Raw genomic sequence first — 18,744 nt, 5'->3', positions numbered from 1 at the left:
AGTTTTCATCTTCAAGCCGGGTCCTCCCAAACTGTTTCCCTCTGTCGCCATGTTTCATGCAAATATTTCAATAAAAATGTCCAGGCTTGCAAGCCTTGATTATGAGAGTGTTTAAAAAAAAAAAAAAAAAGTGGTAGTCAACACTGCCAAGATTATAGCGTGATTAAAAATGTATTAAATCCTTGGCCACTGTGAAGTGTAATAATTCAAGTTCCTCCGTTATTTTTTTTTTTTCAAATCTTCACAGAAATCGAGACTTAGATTCCATTAACGCTGCTCCGGTGCGAGGTTGTCTGGGAGGATAGCCGAGGGACGCTAGTTCTGATGTCGACTGGGTCACGATGAGCCGTTCAGATCGATATTTGCCAGCCCGCCCCCATCTGGGAAAAAATGTTGTAAACGGAACCGAACGTCTGTATCCGCACCGTTCTTCATGAATGTATCCTCGGCGTCGGCGTCGGCCCGCGCTGCCCGTCAAGAGATCAGAGCAAAAACCGCCGTCGGCCCCATTTTGGAATCTTGCTTCACATGCATCCAAAATTCCAAGCCAAATATCGCGCTGATCCAAAGTGTCCGGTTCGAAGTCATCTCGACAAATACGCGCGGCTTTGCTCCAAGGCCTCTTTGCATGGGTTCGGCAGGCTGCACTTTTGCAATGACATTGCTGCTGGAGTAATACACCCTGAAAACGAGTCTCTTGGTTTGGAATGTTTGTTTGTTTGTTTGTTTTTCCAGTGTGGTTTTTGGTCTAGCTGGTTGTCCAAAGCTTACCTTTTTGACTACAGTCTGAAACGTTGTATCTTTTGTGGATGTAACAAAATAGAAAAGTAGTCTGCAGCACAAAATGTCGTGGATCCGTGAAAGCTTTCCGGCATTCTCTTTTCTCTGCGGATGCTAGCCCAGAGCACATCAGATTAATGGGCCTTGTGGTGTGGAAGGAGAAGCACATTCGGGCTGGGGCTGCAACGGTAAACCAATACATTATGCTCGGGGAGCTCCACCACCATTTGTCCTAATGGTCTTTTCCAGCAAGGCTTACGCAAGAGAAACCATTCCTCGCCTCTCAATGTTTCCTCTCCGGTTCTTCTTCTCTGTGACGATCACAAGGCCTGAATAAATTTCCTATGCACTTGTTAGCATGTTTTCCTGCTAGAAAAGGTTTTTTTTCTGACACATGCCCCCGCGCCCTGTTTTTATTTATTATTTTGTCCGTAAGGATTTGACTGGGATTGAGATTTTACAGTAAACGTGTCTTTCTTACGAGTGAAGACACGCAGCCTTCACAAAACGAGATTTCTTTGAATTTGACACTTTGATTTGTGAAACGGCATGAGGCATTCTGTCGTTTTTTTTTTTCCAAAATGATATCCCGTTCCCCCTTCAACCGCGGGCGACTTTCAATCCGGCGTGGGCCACCCAAAGGAGAACCGGGTTTGGTCTCCCACGGGAAACGACCACGATCTGACGTTATCTTGACGCCTGGCAAATGAGACTGCCTTCCCCTAGAATAGCACGCAGGCCCCCCTCCTGCCCTGATTGTGACACATTCTCCATTCACGTGAAAAAGTGTCGTGTCCACCGCTCGGGAGTCTCGCGGGCTGGCGTAACGGTGTCACTAGGTCTCCGGCATAAAGACAATGTATTACTCCTATACTCTGTTTTACGGTGTGTGCTCAATATTACTCACCAGGCCAAATGTACAGTCCCCCTGTCTCTGTTTTGATGTTGAACTGGGCAAAAATATATGACATAAATAAAATAAAACAAGCGTGTCAGAAATGGTTGAAATACTGTGTACATATTTGAACTTTTGGTTTCTAATTTATAAAAGATAAGCTTTAGCTCTTGGAGTACTTTTTTTTTTTTCCCTTTCATGCGTAGCTTTGTGTTTTTATTTTCTATTTCTGTAAAGTGTGTAAATATATCTTTATGATAATAAGTAATATTAAAAATCTTATTTTAAGAAAACAGCGTTGAGTCGTTTTTTGGGGGGAAAAGAAATGCAAACGAAAAGGACATGGCCACATTCATGCAGGTCTGGAACAGCTAATGGATAGATTCCCAATGACATCACCACCACCCGGAGACCAATCGGATGAATTAATGATGGAAAAAAAACTTCACGCTTCACCAATCACCTGTGTTCTCTGACCTCTATGACACACAAGATGGCGTGATTGGAAACCTATCCATTGGTAAGCTAAGCTTAGCTATAAGCTAATAAATATTGAGATAGCATCCTGATACGTTGAAAACAAACGATAATTACCTGCTGATGATGAATGCAGCCCCGGTACCATGAATGCCAATCTAAACAAGTCAATTATAAAAGTTGGGGGGGGGGGGGGAACCAAACAGCACATTCCTCATTCCTCTCTCCTGCTTTAGATTTATTAGCATAGCATCTTCTTCTTCTTCTACAAATGGCCGATTCCACCCTCCGACTTTATATTAATTAGCATAGCATCTTCTTCAGCAAATTATTAGCGGTTGACAAACAGCATTTGGGGTTCATCCCAGCCAGGTTACAAAAAGGAGTATTGTCTTTAAAAAAAAAAAAAACTAAAAAAGAAGGAGGGGGGGGGGGGGGAATGAAAAAGCAACATGACTGCCGAGCGCTAACCGTTTTCCTGCTCCGGTCGCCTGGCCGTGGTCGGGAGACGTCTTCTCCGGGGCCGAGGTTGTCCTATTCGGGGTTAACTCCCTTCTCCCGTCGTAACTCCGAAGTGGAGGGAGTAGTGAGATCACGTAGCATCGACTTGCTGTTCTACTCGCTTTGGTTTCTTTTTGCACGCAACACTTCCGGGTCGCCGTGGATCAACTTCCTTTTTCCGCTCGTTTCTGACCAATAACGCATGCGCAGTCCGTCTCAGCACTCAGCACTAATTTCAAGCTGCTTACTGGGACAAATTGGAGCATTTTACTCAATTTAGGATAAAAGTCAGCAAAGGCGAGCTAGAAAATTATTAATACAAGCTTTGTTGAGTGATTAAACCTTCCCGATGTGCTCGTAAAATGGCCAAAACAACCGGTCATACGTCAAAATGCATATTCAAAGTCATTTCTAATATGTATACAGAAGAGTGTTATTTTATGTCATGCAATGAATAAAGTGAACTGACTTTAATTGTAAACACTGAAAAACAAAACAATTAGAACTATACTGCAATTGTGACATCCCTGCTAAAAAAAAAAAAAAGTTCTATAGAAATCTAAAGAATTTGATAGAATTTGCACAGAACAACTTGTTCTATAGAACTTTGGCTGTGATTTTCTATAGAATTTCTACAGAACAATAGAATTCATATAGAAATTGAATAGGACTTGGGTCCTAAAGTTCTATAGAAATTCTTTTCAAATGTTCTATAGAATTATTTTTTTTTTTTTTTTGGCAGGGATTGGGACTACAAAAACGAAATTTAATTGGTTCAATATAAAAGTAGCATGACATAACGTGGAAAAAAAAACCTGTACAATCAACAAGACCTTCTTTAGTGGATACATACATTGTTAATTTAGCTTCCTGCCCTATTTACAAAGAGTCTCAGCCAAGATTTATAACTTGAACAAACTTCCTTTGCACCAATGACTCTTTTCCTCATGCTTTGATGCATCGTAGGGGCGTTACACAAAGACCACAAAAGTATGTAAATAGCTTCCATAGACAAAAACCCGCAAAAAAATACATTACTAAACCGCTAACCGTGAATTGGAATACACCAAATATTAAGCGTCTCCATTCCAAAGTTTAGCGCAAGGATACTTGAACTGAGGCGCTGGAGCGTTCTCATGTTGCCAAACGACGGATAAGAATTCATCAAGCTCGATCAAATTTATATTGAGTGAAAATGCACTTGGCAGCGGTTTGTGCGTGCGCGGTCGGGGGCGCATACCGCGGAGACGGGCGGCTCGAGCGGCGTCGGGATGGCTCGCTTTGCGTGCCGAGCTGCGGGGGTGCCGAGCGTACGTTGCGCTTCACGCGGAACGCGCTTTCCTTGCTTACCAAAGTAGAGAAGGACTCGGACAGCCACTTTTGAAAGAAAAAGAGCCACCACCACTAAATAGATGCTGTATTCATGATTTATTGAACATTGGTTTATCCATGAAGAGATGTCGTACCTAATTAATACAATTTTATCACCGATTAAAACCAAAAATTCAGGATCTCGTGTGTCCGAAAGTTCCTTTTGCCTTGTCGATTCTTCACCTCGTTGGTGCTAAGGCGCACTTGCGGGAGGGAACGAGTTGGAACCAAGCGGGCCTCACGTCGGAGCTCGGAACCCCCAGCGGGACCACTCAGGGAAGTGTCTGGTTAACCCGCCGCGCACAGACCTGACACATCATGATAGACAAGGAGCTGGACCCCCCCCCCCCCCCCCAAGATCCCCCAAAAGACGCCCAAGGTTACAGCATCCAGGCCGGGTCGGCTCTATAATTGTGGCCGGGGTCAGATGGGGGATATGGAGCGTGACAATGAAGCGATAGGGTTACAGTTTGTGGTCAGGAGGAGGGGGTACGTGGTTGGGGGGGGGGGGGTAATCGCTGCTAGGCCAGGCGTCTCTTGAAAGAGTTCAAGGTCCATCTGGCACCGTGACTCGGGTCCTGTTCACTGTCACTGCTGGAATGCGAGTCGCTCGCCGGCTGTCAGCCCCTCGACTTGTGCTGGGGGGCGGGGGGGAGGCCTCGGCGGTCCGTGTTTGGCCCCCCGCGAGACAAAAATAAAACACTGAGTGACGTATTTACAGTGGGGATAATATTGCACGCTTGCTTTGTAATGATTGACAACGCACATGACAACATTTTTCACGCACACGGCCATGAACAAGTCAGCACTTGGGCGCGACTTATCTATTTATCTACTCTTTTTTTTAAATGTATGATTGATTTGTTTTTTTAATTTATTTTAATACACTTTTGAATTGTTGGGTTTTTATACCCACAACCCGTGAAGATAAAAGTGCAATGGAGAACAGACGGATGGATGGATGGATGGATGGATAATAAATATAATGCGTTGTCATCATGATTATTACTGTATTTCAATGAGACTTTTAGTCTCATAGTATCAATTGGTGCTTGACCAGTATTTTTAAATATTAAAAACATCAGCGTTTCTACACAACACGTGTGTGTTGGAGTGTGTATGTGTTGCTGAAACAGATGCAAGGAGAAACATCTGGACGACTCTTGGCAGAGACGCCCGGAATCGACTCCTGGCACATAGTAAAAAGTTTTAGTGTTGCCGGCTAAGCGGGGGTCCCGCCAAGAAGCCGCCGAAAAACCCTCAACGCCGGACTTCACGTAGGTCGCTTGCGCACCTGCACAGGAAAGGTTGACGAGCTCAGCGAAGATCAAACACGCGGGAGAGAAAATGAGCAGCAGGTTGTACGAGGCCTTCTCCCGTCGTTTCTCATCCATCCGTCCAGTTTCTTTGCTGCCTATCCTCAAGAGGGTCGCGGGGCGTGCAGGAGCCTATCCCAGCTGTCAGCGGGCAGGAGGCCGGGTACACCCTGAACTGGTCGCCGGCCAATCGCAAACAGCCGCACGCACAATCACATCGAGTGGCAATTTAGAGTGTTCAATTCATGTTGCATGTTTTTCGGATGCGGTCGGAAATCCACACAGGCACGTGCAGAACATGCAAACTCCACACAGGCGGGGCCGGGATCGAACCCGGGTCCTCAGAACTGTGAGGCCAACGCTTTACCAGCTGAGTCCACCGTGCCCCTCATTGTTTCTATTCACGTCCATTTTATGGGCGCAGCGGGGGCCGCGGCACGATATCAGGTGACATCCAAATATATCCAGCCCACAGGTGTTCAACTCTTTATGAATATAAATAGATTGGCACTGGTGGTAGATTGACAGCAATGATCAAAATGCTTCCAAAATTGCACAAAACAGAAAGGTTTATGTGTTACACGCATTTGATGACAGTATTGATAATTTAGCAGGTCACCTTTACAAAATACTGCAAGTACATTTATTGAATTGTACTGTTAGTTGACTTACTTCGCAGGAGACAAATTCCTCGTGTGTCGTTTCCATACTTGGCCGTTAAAGCTGATTCTGACGAAAGGGGAGCTCCGTCCATCCGTTTTCTACTGCTTCCCCGAGGTGGGGTCTTTAGAAGGGTCGGGGGTCGGGGGTCTCCTCCCGGCGGGACGTGCCCAGAACACCTCGCCGGGGACGCGTCCGGGAGGGATCCGAATCAGATCCACCACATCTGGCTCGTCTCAATGTGGACGAGCAGCGGCTCGACGCTGGGCCCCTCCCGGATGACCGAGCTTGTATCCGGGGCCGCGACCTTCATATTATAGAAAATGTACTTTTAAAATGCATGAGCGGAAATAGTTTCACCCATTAAGTGTCAAAATAAACAACCGAGCACATCTGCTGTCTGAAAATGTACCCGTCGGCGACAGTATTTCGGTGGCTTGTGGCATAACAATATGAAACATTTTTCATAATTCCACCCTCAAACCACTTTCTCTGTCAATGCAACTTGGTAGCCAGCCTGGGCGAGGATCCAGATCCACTTTCAACTGAAGCGCAAAACGGTAAGAGAGGACCTGCAGTGTCACTACAGGTTAGCATGAGCGCTCAGATTTTAAGCGCAGTTGTGGACATTTTTGTTTGTTTTGTCCACTGCACATGAGTTGACAAAGTGGAAATTGTCAGAAGGCGAGTCGAGAAGAAGAAGTTGCAAGACCCTTGCTACGCTCTTATTTTTGTGGCAGCGAACGACAAAGTATGAGTGTCGTCGACACCCCCATTGATCCTCGTGTGAAATATCGATACACACGTCACTATTTCATTGTGCTTCTGAGGTGAACACACGCAACAACAAAAACATCTCCGCCTCACCGGAGGGCTCGTTAAATAAACGCAAGGCAGGAAAGAGATGGTGAAATTCGGCTCCCAAGTAAAATGCTCAACTTGGGAAGGGCTGAAGGGCGAATCGATCACCCTCTTAACTTTGCCATCGAGAGAACGTTACACGCTGTTGACAGACACGACCGCGCTGTGAAGCTCGAACCGTCCCCGAGCCCCAAGTCAAGTGTTCGCTTATTGGGAACTTCCCCTCCTCTTAAACGCGGAAACATTAGCCACCAACTACGGTTACACGCGGGGGACGGGGTAACGCGAGCCGCTTTGCGTACATATTTGAAGGAAACAAGCAAAGCCCCGAGGATTTCGACCGGGAGTCTCAAAAGCTTTCAACCGTCCAGCAAATCCCCAGCGATAAAATTCAGTTTGAATTGTGGCAATATGGTGTTCATATAACACCGAGCTTATGTTTTGGGTCTTGAAGATTTGACGTTAGCCTTCTTACAATTCTTAACACTTCCATTGGACACGGAAGTGACAATGCATTCCGGTACCTTGCTTGGCCTTGCTCAAAAACAGCAAAAAATGACTATGTTTCTTACCTAACCGAACACTACCGGCTGGAAACTCAAAAATGTCTACATTAACGAACAGAACTGCGAAGAAAATTCAAAAATGCGTACCTAACTAGATATAACTGTGATCTACTCCCGAGGAACTCACAAATATGTACCCTGCCCAACTCATCTGAAACAAAATTCCCGAAACAAAAAGCAAACATCATGGTGGGAAATGCCAGAAAATGAAAACAAAAAATGTGTGTAGCCAAACGAAGTGAACTGCGGTTCCGCTTGGAATCTGAAGAGTGCCAAAGAGAACCGATGTGAACCGCTTGGAAATGACAACAATTCAACTGGAAGTGAATTTTGCTGCTTTGAAATGACCCCACAAAGTCTTCTGCTTGGTGCAAGCCAGGCTTTGTGTTGTCATGGCAACGTTACATTCACACGAAAACGTCACGAGTGGCTCACTTGGATCGGTGAGCAGCTTTCCAGTGAGCGACTGGACTGGTTCGGTGCATTGCTCGAGGGCCCGTCAGCTCTCAACATCTACGAGGCTATGCGGGAATCGAACGCGGGACCCTTGATTGAATTTTCCACCGCAGCTTCACAGCTGCCCCAAACCAAAACATTTGAACGCGTCTAAATCAAACATTTGCGAGGAGAAATGCAACTAGAAAGCGTTTGGGCGGCGTCCAGCCATGAATAAATAATGTAGCAGCCCACATCGGGCAAACTCGATTGAAAGCTAATCGCAGGGCCAAACTCCACCGTTTCAAAGGCGTCCGAGGGTGCGCTGGAAAAGTCTCGCTGTTAGCCATCGGGCACTTTGGCAAGTCTTTAACGCAGGTCAAGCTCGCAGACCTGCAGCTGCTCGGAAGAAGGGAGGAAAATAAAAGTCCGAATCAGCAGCTCTGCCTCTGCCGGCTTCCTTATCTGCTCGACGCCGCCGAGCTAGCATAATTACTCAGTTCCGATCGTCTGAGCGTTCACAAGCTGGGAACAGCCCACTGACTAACGGCTACAGTATGCACCTGTACAAAAGTCAGACTCCAGTGACATTTCTAGATCACTAGGCACTATTATTATTATTCACATTGATCACATTACCGAACCAAGTTTCTTCACAATGAGCGGCTTGCTAATATCTTTTTTGTTGTTGTTGTTGTTGTCTTTTTTGTGTTTTTAAACAGCTTCGATATTGTTCAGGAAAAGGGCTTCTCATAAATTCCTCTTACTTTCTTTTTCAAATCACGGAATAACGGTGCTTTCTTTAATTCATATTTCATGAACGGTTGTCAAGTGAAGATGGCACAACTCGAAAGAGATGAAAAATGCCACAGAGGTGGAGGCTCGGTTATATTTTGGGGCTGCCTTGCTACATCGGGCACATCGGTGAAGGGTTTGAACAAATATTCAAACTATCAATACGTTCTGAAGTGAAAAAGCTCGTTTTTAGCTATAAGTCATGAATTGAATTGAACTGAACTCAAACAGGATAAAGACATAAAACAAACGCCATCTGTGGGAGGAGCTGAGTGCCTGAATGTTAGTCTGAGGCCATTTTGTACACAACTGAATCCATGTTTGTCGTGACTCCAGGCAAGGAGAATTCCTGGAAGTTTTGTCTGCATCGGCGTCGGAAATGTACACAAGAGTGCAAACAAGAGCCATATGCAAATATCAGCCAATTGTCCTTGGCTGCACATTCCCGCTGGAGCGCGTGCACACCTTCCCATTTCTCCTTCAGGATGCTAATTGATTAAAAATTCAACATTATGCTAATGGGAAGGGGGACTGTGCTCTCGGGCGATCATCCGAGCGGTAAATCAAAGCGCCGTCTTATCAGCTAATTAACTGCACCCACTTGTTTTCCCACACAATAACGTCTGATTTCTTCCTCTGCGACTGTTTGCGCGACACACATCAGCAGTGCGCCGCACGTACGTGGGTCCCGTTGACCCCCCCACCCCCGCGAGGGTCACAGCGGAGATGAGTCAGGATGGGTTCATGCGGCAGAACTTTAATAATCTCATCCGCTTGCGATATTTCTGTAAAAATCCTGTATCCACTGTTAACATTTTGGATGGAACGGAACAAAAAGTTAACATCAAAATGGACTATTTATTACTCTTTGCAAGATGTTGTTTCCATAATTAACCGAGTATACATTCAATACAGAGCATACATCATTCGTTATATGGTGTGTGTGTGTGTGTATCTCAAGTAATCACAAGTAGACTTGACTATTGTAATGGTCTTCTGACTGGATTCCCCAAAATGAGGATTAAACAGCTGCAGCTAATTCAGAATGCTGCAGCTCGAGTTCTGACCAGAACAAAGAGGTCACACCTTATAACTCCAACTCTAAAGTCTTTACACTGCAGCCTTAGTATAGAGCTCACAGTTCTACTACTGGTCTATAAATCACTGAACGGTTTAGGTCCAGAATTCATGAACGAAATGCTAATGGGATACAAACCCAGTAGGGCTCTAAGGTCGACAGGCTTGGGCCAAATAGTGGCGGACGGAGTCCGAAGCAAACCCGGCGAAGCAGCGTTTAGCATTTAGCTGCTACGCCGTAAACAAAATGAAGACGTTGCCAAACAGAAGTCACCTCAGCCCAGAGTGGGAACGTTTTCAAATCCACATTAAAAACTCAGATCCGTGTTTGCCGAGTATTGGAGAGTCTGTTGCATTCAGTTGAGCTCTGACATGCAGGATCGCGAGTACGACAAGTAAACTGTGGAGGCCGACGGCCCACGACGGACCTCTCCCAGCCGGCCAATCAGGAGGGAGGACAACAGCGAGGCTAAAAGCTAACCCGGGGCCACTCTGGCTGGTGAGAACCCGACTCGTCAGCCGTGGGGGCGTCTGCTAACCCCCGAACGTTGATGGCAAAGTGACGCTAACATTAAGTAGGATCACCCGTGAGCATCAGCGCAGAGGCCCGAGTGGAGATCAACAAATGTCTTAAAACTGCTCCATGGGGTGCTCCTTGTAAAACCAGACCACTTGTTAAATCCCCAAATATGTACACATCTCACACGTGGATACACAGAGAAATTAAATTGAGAGAGAAATCGTGTGCGTGTGGCTACAGGCCAGCGCCGTGTGTTCATGTCATCACGGGTTCAAATCCCACGCGTGACCTCCGCTAGATAGTCGGTTTCCTTCCCGTACGCACTTCCCGGTATGTTCAAAATAGGCATTATCGAGCGAGCCAGAGGCTTCCTTAACGTCGACGTCCGTATAGCAAGTCCCGCAATAGACGCCTGCGTACGTCTGGATGATGATGATGATGATGTCAATTTGTTTCGGTTCGATGCGTTTGTTTCCCGGGTGTCGTGGGGGAAAAAATTGTTTTTTTACATATTCCGGCTCCCACGGAACCTCTTGAACGTGGGCACGAAGGAAGACCCAAGAGCCCATCAGAAGATGCCAGGGACCGGACCGTAGACCCGCACGAGGCAGGAATCGGTTACAAAAACCTCAACGAAAGCCCGACAAAGTGGAAGACACAAAATGCTCACGTGCGCCACGTTTGATGCATAAATTGGGTGCGCGTACGGTGGCTCAGAGGAAAGTCGGAAATGTTGGTGAGCACAACAACAAACGAGGATTCATTTCTGCATTTCTTTAAAAAGGTTGAAAGAAGAAGATGAATATATAAAAGGACACCGGGCTGCCCTGAATCCGATCCCGTTCATGTCTGCTGAACATTCAAACACTTTTGCCATTGACTATCCATCCATTTTTCAAGCCGCTTATCCTCGCGAGGGTCGCGGGAGTGCCGGGGCCGATCCCGGCTAACTTCGGGCAAAAGGCCGACGACACCCTGAACCGGTCGCCAGTCATCATCGCTGAGTGGGAACTGAAATCAGCTGTGTGTACCACTACGTCACCAGTGATTCATTATTTGCGTAAAAATGGCGACACACAATTCCAAACTAAATTCTTCTTCTTCTTTTCCTTTCGGCTTGTCCCCTTAGGGGTCGCCACAGCGTGTCATCTGAGATGAACGCATATTTGTTTGGCACAGTTTTCCGCCGGATGCCCACCCTGACGCAACCCCGGGAAGAGAAGCTTCCAGTACCTGGTATTCCCAGGCGGTCTACTACCATCCAAGTACTAACCAGGTCCAAACCCGCTTAGCTTCCGAGATCTGACGAGATCGGGCATTCTCAAGGTGGCGTGGCTGTAAGCAATCCCGAACTAAACTAGAAGTTGCAATTTTCATGAACGACGGCCAAAATTCTGAGACGAGGCTAATTTGAAAAATTTCTCAGGGTTTCTGTACACTTTTTCTAGCCTAGAGTCGGAGTTTGCCGACCGGCTCTGACTTTTTCGCTGCCGGCGTGGCGATGACGCCGGCGGGGGGCGCTCCTCTGCCGGCTCGGTCCCCGCGAGACAGGGTCACCCGCTGAAAGTGCGTCATGTAAAATGGACGCCCGCTTTGTTTATACAGGGTGGAAAAGGTCAGCGTCCGTTTGATGCCAGTTTGCGAAGCGGGAATATAAATCTTCCCATGAATGAAACGAGAGAAAAGCGCATCCCGCAGAAAACAAATAAAAGCACGTCCGCCTTGAGACCTTTGGTGAGTTTGGGTATTTCATGTCTTTCTGGGTTAAGCAAACAGAGCGTGCGCTATAAAATACATTTCTCATAAGCGCGTCCATAAACAAAGCCGCTTCCGTTGTTGCTAACGTGGGCTCGCGCGATCCGCAACGATCCACGAGGGTGTTTTGTCAGCCTCGGGTTTAACGAGCAATTAACTAGCTTGTTATTTCCTCTTAAATGCGCATATGTGCCGCTTCAAATTTGTTTTTTCCACATTGTCAAAAATGCGTCCAGGTTTATGGCTACTTTTACGCTTCATATGAAAATAATTAGACTTGTGCTTGAGCCATCCGTAGGAGCTGTTGCACCGTTCATAAAATCACATTGAAACACTCGTTGGTACGGGCCCCGCTCGCCCGGAAAAGCGTCTTCATCGCCAGAACGGCTGCTTGCGTGCTGATTAAATGCGTTCTGGAGGGGGCCGTGTTGTAAACTTCCCGTGCGGTGGGGCCCGCCACCAACGCCGTTCTTATCCCGGCAAATTAGCCCCCCGGTTCAAGCGGCCCTCTGCTCCGGATCGCTCTGCGCTCACCCTTCATTTTTCACCCGTCGAACCCCGACGTCCCAACCCGCCACCCCCGCCCTCGGCCGCCGATCCCAACCCCTGCGAATATTAAGCGGGCGGCAGGAATGCTTGGACTAAATTGGCAGCAGATGTTGTTGAGGGGATTTGCCGCTGAGGTGTTTTGTCTGCAAAGTGAGCTGTAAAACATCGGCCGAGCTGACAGCTCCTCCGGGCGCAGCGGCGCGAGGTAGCCGGCCGCAAACACGGCGGAACGCCGCACCTTCGGCTCGCTTTGGGGAGTTTTTAGGGGACGTGCGGTTGCGGTGATGGTTTCTAAATAGAATTTGGGGATCTTTTTGCCCTGAAAGGAAACAAAAAGTAGCTGGAGGCGGTGAGATGTCACGTCGGCGCGCTTTGCATCGTGAGGGGCGGCGTGGGCCACGGATGAACAGAACACACCTCCTCTATGCATTCATCGAAAATTAGTAGGACTCGTTTTTTTTTGCATGAAGGGCAACAGCACCGCTACAGAATCTGTCGACATCTGTTCCTACAACATTTGTGTGTGAATACTTATTTCAGGGGGCAAGACTCCCCTGACTTTAGTGCTACTTTTGTGTGTTAACTTTAAGAGGGCAATTTAAGATTTGCTTGGATTCGAACGTACGCAACGAGCCCTATATTCATGAAAAGCATAAATCTGGCAGAGCGGGCGTCGCAACTGTGCGCCAGAGGCGAGTGGGTTACGTTACCATTGGTAATTTCATGTTACTCTGTTTACAGGTGGCGCCATTCGCAGGCAATCAAAGCGGCTTCTCTCATTCCCTTTAAATGTGGCACACTCCCAATCTCGCATGACATTGCCATTGGGACGAGGACAATGTGTATCCGCGGCGATCCGTGCTGCGTGGACCTTCTCTGGCGATTTTGTGGGAACAGACAATGTGAAGCGTGTGAAAGGTACAGAACAAGCTGCTGAGAACTTCATCAGTCCTCAATCAAATTCACGAAAATCAAGCTAGGCCAAGAGTCTAGCCTACGCTAGCAGTTAGTTGTGCTCTGAGCAGGCGTTAGTTTAGACCAAATTCCAGCTTCGGATCCCAGAAAGAGCCCATCTTGACGCAGAACTGTCACGTGCGGGGGCCCTTGAGCTCGCACGAAAATCAGGACACACCTCGCCGCAGAAGGATGGCGACATATCTCATTCTTATTGTTGCCATACTTGGTTATTGTCATGAGCAAGGCTTGGGCACTACCAGGAGGGGCGTGGCCGGGCCGCTGCTCTGGGCGGTGTCAAACGCCTGTCGCCGGTCACAGCTGTTTCGCACGAGGCACTGTGATTAGACCAAGTGCTTAAGTTGGAGTTTTGTCACTGGCATTTGCCAGTTCGTTGCTTCGTGAGTATGCTTCACCTCATCCCGGGTTACTCTGCTACTTAGCTTCATAGTCATCGAACCCTGTTTCTCGTTTTTTGGGTCCTGCTTTCTTGGACTGTGTAATTGTGCATCTCTTTAGTGAAGAATAAAACCCACTGAACATTATGTCTTTGCCTGGGAGTCCCGCATTTGGGCCCGGCTCCCCACCGCTGGGATGTGACCCTTATTGTGTGGCGAGGGATTGAAATGTTTCAAAAAATATTGTATATTTGCATCAGGTAAGCAAATTCACTCATATGGCGATGGGAGTATTAAAAATATGATTTTCTCTTTACATTCAAAACTGATACAAGATGTGCAATTCATTAGTGTCTAATGGTTAGTTGTACGTGTCATCAACTATGTAAGGACTTGTGTCATCCTGGGTAGGCTCCAACCTTCCCGTGACCCTGCAGAAAGAATAGAAACTGGACGGATGGATATCCAAATAGAATGTCATAGTCGGTCAGATCACATTTTTCTTTCGTCATTATTTTTGTTTGCTGATTGCCTGGGAAAAACTCGGTTCTGCCGGCTCCAAGCGAGGCACTGTCCATACGCGCTTACGTCTGGTTCCTGGCACGACGATGCCTTCACACACAAACTATACGATACATAATCCAGTCTTAAACAAGGATGTAAATTCATATCACGATTACATGGAAAAACACGTTCTGAGGTATGATTTGAACAGCCTCCGCGGACTCGGCAAAATGTTTTTACCTGCCGGTCACGTCACTTTGAGAGGAAGCAGGCGCGGGTTGTTGTCTGGGAAAACAAGATGAATGACTGACCAGGGAGGAGAAAATGTTTTGGTCGTTTGCGGCAAATTCTCAAGCAGAACCTTCCTCCGGGCTACGGCTGTCGACATAAACTGTGACACATGGGATGTTTTGGGTTATTTTTTTCCCCCCGTCCTCTCTTATACTCCCGGTTTAAATTACGAGCGCTGCGAACTCCTGGCGAACGCAACAGGAAGAGGAATGGGAGGCGAGCTCAAATAAGTCAATAGATGCTAATGGGAGCTTTCAAGTCTGTGAATTTCACTCGCAAAAGGAAGCGCGGCTGAATCCGACGCATGACCTTCGGAGTGATTCGAGTACTTAAAGTGCCACTGTCATGAAATGCATGATTTTTAGTATGTTATTAAGGAAAAAAACGGCAGCCGACATGGACCCGTGCGTTTTTTTTTTTTTCCCCACCGCAAAACATGATTTTGACGTGTACAGCTTTTTGTAACTCCCGCCACGAAAATCCTCTCGAGGGATTGGTTTTCGAGAAGAACCAGGAAGTGACGTACACGGGAGGACCGCCCTCAAGCTCTTTCTATTAGTTTTACCTCCGGGAAGGTAGCTCGTTGTTCCTCCGTGTTGGCCAAAATGCCAGCTCGTTGCATTGCAGGATATTGCTCGAACACTCGGGAGGATGGATTTAGTCGTCATGAGTTTGCAAGAGACCCGGTTCGTCGTGAAAACTGGATTGCACGGGTCCAATGGACGAGAGCTTCGTGGGTTGCAAATGACAGGTTAGGTGTGTATACAGCTACTAAAATATAAAAAGAATAGTTGGGGGGGGGGGTGGCGTAATCCATAAATCAGGGTTGCTAAATGTGTGGACGTGCGCGTCGGAAAGCTTCCATGCGGAGGCCACTGAAGGCCGGCCTGCGGAGGCCTTGTGGATCGCGACCGGCCTCGTCGACAGGCTGAGCCACCTGGCTCAGCCTTCCCGGCGCTGTCGACAGGTGGATAGGGCGGGGAGGTGGTTTGGCCGTGATCCGCATGTCATTTAAATATGGCTCGAAACAATAAGGTAATATTGCCCCCGGACACTTCACTCGGTTGTGTGATGTTCTCTTCTTAGAAAAGAGCTTCCGTGTCAGACGGGGCGTGTCCCATACTAGGCTCCCACGGCGTGTTTTCAATGGCGAATGTCCCGGGGTGACGTCACGGACGGGACATTCAGCCAATATGGCGACCACTTGGATGTCGAATGAGACTTCCGCAACTTTGCGCATGGATGACGCCCTCTCCGCTCATATTTATTTTTTCGTGAAGACATTGACGTGAATAATCTTATCTGTATTTTTCATTCCAATTTCTATTTTAGAATGGTTATAGGGATGACACTAGAGATTTGAGCAGTCGCAATTGACTGTGCTCCATATTTGATACTTGAGGACTGTTATAAGACGGGAGATTCGACCAAAGCCAGGGAAGAGAATGCAAAAAGTCATGCTGTTGAAAACAGCCAAGAAGACTCACGGGAAGGTTTAAACCAGCAAGGTCTTTTTGCCTTTCAAGAAATTCCACCAGTGCGTTTGGCAATTGTTCCGGTGGGCCTGCAAAAGCTCCTTGCTAAAGTTCCCACCTTGAAATGTCACAAAATACAAACTAAAGTTTTCCTACTGAACGTTGAGCTCTGCAACATTCCAATTACTGAGATTGGATTATCGACTATATACAGTACGTATGTAAGCGCACTTTTTAAGGCGCTTTGGTTTCTCACGTGAAGTCAACGGCAGCCGAGAAATCAAGTTATCAAGATGGTAGCTCGGCAAAAAGGGGCGGCGGGTCCTGGCACCTGCTGTGGGACTGGACGGCGGGTAAACGCCGGCTCACGGCTGTCAGCAGCCTCTCGGTTATAGCGGCCAAGTGGGACTGCAGATATGAGGAGGGTGGGGGGCCACGGGACTTCTGGGGGGGCGGCTACAGTGATGACATGATGGCCACTCCGCACTCACATCGCCTGCGCCAAAATGACCCGTTTTGATTTCTTTCTTTGGTCCTTCCACACTTCTCGACTCATTCAGACCTTTCAAACTTTGCTTTAGGACATGTTAGCTTGGAGTTTTTTTTTGTAATGGTGCAAAAATTGATACTTTTCCCACAATGACACATTTTCCAACGCATTAAATAAAAAAAGTGAATGAGTCATCAAGCAAAAACGTTTCACCGATTCAAACCGTTCCAACGTCACAATTTTCAGCTCATCTTGGGAGACATCAGAATTTGCAGAATAAACATTTGACACTTTGACCTCCTTCTTGGCCGGCCCACTTTTATATTCTACACTTTAACGAGTGATTCAATTCCAGAACCGTATTCACACGCAATTTGGTTACAAATTGCAAAGGTTTAGTTTGAAAAACAAAAAAAGGAAGATGCTCCTACGGTATGGGGGTGCACGCGGGAAGAGGGTTGCTGTGAAAAACAAAAACCAAAACAAACAAAAAATTAAAAGGGGGATGCCCGCATCCGTTGCGGTGCCAGCGCAGCCTGAATGGAGGCCCCACAAATTATTTAAGAGATGCTCTCCTTTGTATATTTTTCCTCTTCTTATTTTCTTCCTGGAGCCCCCCTCCCGTCCTCTCGTATTTATTTGCTTTCTTAAGAGCGGCTCTCTCGTCACGGGCTGACGTTTAAAAAAAAAAAAAAAAAAAAAAAAACGATCCAAGCGCTCGGCGAGGACGAGTGTTTATTTGCGTAGGCCAAGCCGAAGGCGCCCGATTATTTTGGCGATTCCTCCGTTTAGGCGACGGGCTGACCTCGGGCTTACGTTACCTCGGGCCTTCAATCGCATTCCGCCGCCCCACGCCGAAGATGTTTGGACCGATACGAGCGGCTCGGGTGTCATAATTGATAGAGGCGAGCTGCCACTCTTGGCGCGGGGCGATATTCATGGCGTCTTATGTCCACTGCGCAAATTGTTTGAAACGCATAAGCAAAACGTCAAGCGAAGTCACGGCGAAAACGTTCGCTCCGACACGGAATGTTTCCCGAAGGGACCCGGCCCATTTCTTTGGTTTGTCAAGTACCCCCCCCCCCCCTCGCCCACAACCATCAAGACTGACTCAAGGCACGAAAAGGCCACAGCGCTGCGGAGGCGCTGATCCGTGACCGGCTTTTGAAATCAAGTCGAAGGTGCCGCGGTGTCACCGAGCACTTTACGTGGCTTTCGTGCGCATTTTTTTTCCCCCACTTGTCAAGCAACTCCTGATGAAGGCCACGGAAGACCACAGCGCCGAGGTCGCCACACGCGCCCACGGGACGCCTCGAAATAGTCCAGCCTTTTTTTTTCTTTTTTTTTTAACTTTGTGTCACAAACATTTCATATTTTTTCCAGACTTTAGTTGTACACAAACGAACCACACTAACAATCTTCTTTGCCTCACTGTATGTGTGTTTTTTTTAATTATGAGCAAATGAATGAACACTCCCAATTCACCAATACAAATTAAGCATTAGTATGTTTGCAGTTACATTTGAAAAATGTTTAAGTGTGGTCAGTCATGCCCGCAGATATAAAGTTACGGGGGTGGTCCACCAGTCATGCCCGCAGTTATAAAATTGCTGCTGTGTGTTCTGATTGTAATTATGAGTGTCCCCCTTTAAGAGCAGAGAGTGTCAAGTAAAATAGTAAGTACAATCGGGTGAGCAGCAGCTCGTTGTTCATGTGTAAAAAGACGTCAGGCTGTGGTTCACTGCGCTGGATCGGTTTTCACGTGCGCTGAGGGTGCGCAATTGCGCAGTCGCGCAGCTTAGAGGGAACATCGGTCAAGACCACACAAAATAAGTGACTTTTTCAATATCTATGTATTTCTACTGGTAACAAATTTCACACGTGTGATTTTTTTTGTGGTCGACTGTGGAATTTTGCGAGTGCGATGGCACCGTCAAATGACAGTGACTGATGTTTGTAAAGAATTCCTTTTCTAGCACAGCTCTTGCAGCAAATTTCACAAGAGAGATGACTACTGTACATCGAGTGGCACTGAAGTAATACGACCTCGTAGATCTTTTGGTCTGTGCTCATG

At 47.2% G+C, this 18,744-nt stretch overlaps 2 long non-coding RNA genes and 1 pseudogene across 2 annotated transcripts; all 3 read right to left on the bottom strand.

The window, feature by feature from the left end:
• Nucleotides 1-117: 117 nt before the first annotated feature.
• On the bottom strand, nucleotides 118-2,799 carry LOC133508962 (uncharacterized). Its single transcript, XR_009797199.1, has 3 exons — nucleotides 2,624-2,799; nucleotides 2,270-2,310; nucleotides 118-1,730 (listed from the first exon to the last, which is right to left on the bottom strand). It is a non-coding gene; the product is annotated as an uncharacterized LOC133508962 (long non-coding RNA).
• A 2,339-nt stretch (nucleotides 2,800-5,138) lies between these two features.
• Nucleotides 5,139-7,736, bottom strand: LOC133508657 (uncharacterized). The gene is made up of 2 exons (XR_009797113.1): nucleotides 7,515-7,736; nucleotides 5,139-6,307 (listed from the first exon to the last, which is right to left on the bottom strand). It is a non-coding gene; the product is annotated as an uncharacterized LOC133508657 (long non-coding RNA).
• Nucleotides 7,737-11,475: 3,739 nt separating this feature from the next.
• On the bottom strand, nucleotides 11,476-11,597 carry LOC133509280 (5S ribosomal RNA; annotated as a pseudogene).
• Between the last annotated feature and the right edge of the window lie 7,147 nt (nucleotides 11,598-18,744).

Source organism: Syngnathoides biaculeatus, chromosome 11 (genome assembly GCF_019802595.1).
Source record: "Syngnathoides biaculeatus isolate LvHL_M chromosome 11, ASM1980259v1, whole genome shotgun sequence".
In the NCBI taxonomy this organism is placed as follows: Eukaryota; Metazoa; Chordata; class Actinopteri; order Syngnathiformes; family Syngnathidae; genus Syngnathoides; species Syngnathoides biaculeatus.
The sequence above is the reverse complement of the archived record's forward strand: the minus strand, read 5'-3'. Positions and strand labels throughout refer to the sequence as shown.